Raw genomic sequence first — 4,921 nt, 5'->3', positions numbered from 1 at the left:
CTCTGACCTATGGCATCAACAAGGCATTTCCGCCCACAGAACTGCCGCTCACTGGAAGTTTTTTCTTTTTCGGACCATTCTCTGTAAACCCTAGAAATGGTTGTGCGTGAAAATCCCAGTAGATCAGCAGTTTCTGAAATACTCAGACCAGCGCTTCTGGCACCAACCAACCATTCCACGTTCAAAGGCACTCAAATCACCTTTCTTCCCCATACTCATGCTCGGTTTGAACTGCAGGAGATTGTCTTGGCCATGTCTACATGCCTAAATGCACTGAGTTGCCGCCATGTGATTGGCTGATTAGAAATTAAGTGTTAACGAGCAGTTGGACAGGTGTACCTAATAAAGTGGCCGGTGAGTGTATATTTTACCAACTTTATTAGCCAATTAGAGATGAGCAAACATATTCATTGGTTCACAGATTTGGTAAGAAGATTCCGTTTGCCGGGACTAAAACAAACCAAAATCACCAAATGTTTTTTTTTCAGAGCTTGTACCCCAAGGGGGTGTGCCAAGGGGGGCAGAGTAGGCCAGAAAAGGGCATTCCTGTCAGGCACCTGTGCACTACCTATAGTTCCATGCACAGGCTATAGTGCAATTCTATGACATGCAGAAGCCCCCAGAAGAGACCCTTGTGGCAAAACGAGAGCTGCAGGGGGAACATCAAATGCTGGCGCACGATGGCCGGTTGGAACAAATTTGCTAGTGGGCAACAAGTCACTAAAGGTTTTCGTGTTTTAATGCATTTTTGTCTTCCAATCAGATGTTACAATTAGGTCAAACAGATTTTGAGAATTATTTAAGTGATCATGAGCATTTTCTTTAAAAAAAAACTTATACAATGGCTTAGTAATATATATACACACTTGCCATGTTGTTGTATTTTTAGGTGTATTATATTAGTGGAATTGTTATTTCAGGAACATAATGACAATGTGATAGACGGGTAAAAGACACTGTCTAAAATAGTACATCATGTACACTCTCATCACCACCATTTGTTTTAGCCTTTCACTCCCATTATGTTATTTAAGGTGTTATACTTTGTTTGCGGATGTGGGTGTGGACAGGAGGAGATGAATTTCCTGTCTATTTTAAAGCATGATTTTCTATATTTAACCAGCCTTTAAAATGAGTGGGCTTGATATAATGGATGGGAATACAAACACATAGAATAACAATGCAACGACTCAATAACATAATAGTATCTATCATTCCGTTGCAAACAAAAAATGTAATGGTGATATACTTATCCAGGTAAGATCAGTTTAATTTCAAGTTACAGTTTATATTACTCACACACATACAAAAAGTGAACTTCTTGCGAAAGGTGGGATCTCTTGCAAAATATACACTCACCGGCCACTTTATTAGGTACACCTGTCCAACTGCTCGTTAACACTTAATTTCTAATCAGCCAATCACATGGCGGCAACTCAATGTATTTAGGCATGTAGACATGGTCAGAACAATCTCCTGCAGTTCAAACCGAGCATCAGTATGGGGAAGAAAGGGGATTTGAGTGCCTTTGAACGTGGCATGGTTGTTAGTGCCAGATGGGCTGGTCTTAGTATTTCAGAAACTACTGATCTACTGGGATTTTTACGCACAACCATCTCTAGGGTTTACAGAGAATGGTCCAAAAAAGAAAAAACATCCAGTGAGCGGCAGTTGATGTTTGTTGATGCCAGAGGTCAGAGGAGAATGGGCAGACTGGTTCGAGCTGATTGGAAAAACGTTGCCTGGTCTGATGAGTCTCGATTTCTGCTGCGACATTCGGATGGTAGGGTCAGAATTTGGCGTCAACAACATGAAAGCATGGATCCATCCTGCCTTGTATCAACGGTTCAGGTTGGTGGTGGTGGTGTCATGGTGTGGGGAATATTTTCTTGGCACTCTTTGGGCCCCTTGGTACCAATTGAGCATCGTTGCAACGCTACAGCCTACCTGAGTATTGTTGCTGACCATGTCCATCCCTTTATGACCACAATGTACCCAACATCTGATGGCTACTTTCAGCAGGATAATGCGCCATGTCATAAAGTTGGAATCATCTCAGACTGGTTTATTGAACATGACAATGAGGTCACTGTACTCAAATGGCCTCCACAGTCACCAGATCTCAATCCAATAGAGCATCTTTGGGATGTGGTGGAACGGGAGATTCGCATCATGGATGTGTAGCCGACAAATCTGCAACAACTGTGTGATGCCATCATGTCAATATGGACCAAAATCTCTGAGGAATGCTTCCAGCACCTTGTTGAATCTATGCCACGAAGAATTGAGGCAGTTCTGAAGGCAAAAGGGGGTCCAACCTGTTACTAGCATGGTGTACCTAATAAAGTGGCCGGTGAGTGTATATTGGATCCAAAAACTGAAAATATACGTGTCAAATATTTTTCAAAAATGTATTCAATGATATCAAACCCGTGGTCAACTTTAAAATCTTAAATGGGGAACCCCATGTTTTTATTTCAGATTCGGATGCCCAATTTCTGGGGAAGATCTGTATCTGCATCTGCAGTGCAAATTACACGAAGCGTCTGACCTATTTTTCTATATATATACTTATATGGATATCTGTACATACTTATTTCATGCAATAGAATGCAAATTAATGATTTCATTTCATACTATGTGATATTCTAGATTTTTTTTTTTAAGGTCTGATCTCTCGCCAATTGCAGGTTTCCTCATTCTTTGTAGGTGGGGAATTTTCTCCACTGTATCAAGGCTCGGGGTTAGTGAACCCCCTGGACCACCGTGGACGATGACACAAGCCGATACCTGGAACCAGAATCTAAGTGACATCCGGTATTCACAGGTTGGTCTTGCTGCAGCGTGTTAGCACCAGGTCGTTCCACAGGTGCGACATGTCCGCGGTGGCAGCCTAGGTCAAGGTACAGGAACACAAGGCAGGCTCAAGGTCGGGGACAGGCGGATAGTCAGGATAGGCGGCAATGGTGCAAAATCAGGAACGGAGCGGGAGGTCAGGGCTGAAAGAGCAAGGTCAGGGTCAGGTCCGGGGGTCAAAACAGGAGGTCAGAATACTAAAAAACGCAACCAGGAAGCTTTCTCATAGGTAAGTAGTACTAAGTATCCGGCGGGAGAACCCGGCTTTTAAAGAAAACTCGGAAGGGACAGGATGGGAGCAGGAACACGGAAAGGTGAGTTAGCTTGGGACCGGGCGCCGCCACGGATAGGGGCACGGGTGGGCCTGCGATCCGATACGTGGATCACAGTGACAGCCTTGACACACTTTTAATAAAGCAGGGGGTTAGCAGAAGCTGAAGCAACAAAGACGGAACAAAAATTATGATTTCACACAGTTTTATTGCTGAAGAAAATATATATTTAAGCACACTTTTTTTCCTGTTAATATCAGGTCACATCACACTTGCATTGTACAGAAGAGATCATTCAGGAGATTTCATAAATGCTAAAGGAAATGTTCCTCTATTCTTTGGGCCAACAATTTTATCTGTTATAAAATCTAGTGACGTTATACATCTCTCTACTTTATTAAAAACTATGGCTTTTCTTTTCTATACAAATATTAATGGACAAGAGGAACTTGTTTTACCGATTCCCTTCAAACTGCTGCCTACAAAATATTTGTGGAAAAACAACGGAGCAGCTCATTTTATTAAGGAAAAAAAAAATATTTTAATCTTGCAAAAAAAAAAAGTGTTTGATAAATGTTTTCATTAAATAATTATGAAGAACCTTTTATATGATTATTCACCCCGGAAGTGAAACTCATTGCCCCAAAGCTAGTTTGGTCCTACAAGCTCAGAATTGAGCTCAGCATGTCCATTCAGTCCACTGATTCTAGGTATAGTCCTGTAAATTCTGCTTGTGCACAGAGAAAGTTGTTAGACCCAACTCACTTGTGGGCAATCAGATTACCGGACATCTACTGTCTAATCAATGGGATAGGGCCTAACTTGCTGATCAGTGGGGGTCTCTGTGCTAAGACCCCCACAGATCAAGAAAACCAGGGGTCTGATGGGGACCCTCTTACCTCCGTCGGACCCCTTGTTGCTCTGTCAGATTAATGGAGCAGACGGCCGCGTATTACAGTACTGCTCCATTAATCTCTATGGAGCTGAAGTCGATATGGCTGACAGACCCCTTGTTTTCGTGATCTGTGGGGGTCGGGAGATCAGCAAGATAGCCCTATCAACTTTTCTTTGTGGGAAAACCCCTTTAAACTTTAATTTGCATATACATAAAATACCTTCAGAGGTTACTCCAGTGTGGAGTAACTTCTGAGGGCCCCGAGGGCCAAGTCTTCTTCATGCAGCAAGCAGCCTATATAGAGTCCCATGCACTCCATGCTGCCTGTGAATGCAGCGTCTACAGGCTCAGTGGCATGGATAAGTAGGGGATGGCACTCTGCAGAGGATACATGGGGCACGGAGTAGCCTTAGCCCTGGGAGCTCACAGAGGTTACTCCACGCATGAGCTTAAAGTTTAAAAACGGATAGGTAGCTTTCAATTTACTATGGAAAATGCTTTTAAAATGATGAGCTACAAAAATAATAAGGCATATGGAGGGTCTCATTTATGAGGAAAGATCAAAACAACTAGATTTATTTGGTCTGGAAAAGAGACGACTAAGAGGGGACATGATTCATTTATATGAATATATGAATGCTCCAGACAAAAAAAAAAAAAAAAAGTGGTTGAAAGTTGTTCCAGGTTAAATAAAAAAAGACGAGGGGGCACTGTCTCCGTCTGGAGAAAACAAAGGTTAAATCACCTGAGATGACAGGGCTTTTTTACTATGAGAACTGTCAATCTATGGAATAGCCTGCCTCAGGCTCTGGTCATAGCAGGGACAGCAGAGAGCTCCAAGGTCTAGATGCCCTTTTACACCTAAATAACATTAACAGTTATGTTATATAGAATTGTT

The sequence above is a fragment of the Engystomops pustulosus genome, chromosome 4 (genome assembly GCF_040894005.1).
Source record: "Engystomops pustulosus chromosome 4, aEngPut4.maternal, whole genome shotgun sequence".
Classification (NCBI taxonomy): domain Eukaryota; kingdom Metazoa; phylum Chordata; class Amphibia; order Anura; family Leptodactylidae; genus Engystomops; species Engystomops pustulosus.
This window is presented reverse-complemented; position numbering follows the sequence as displayed.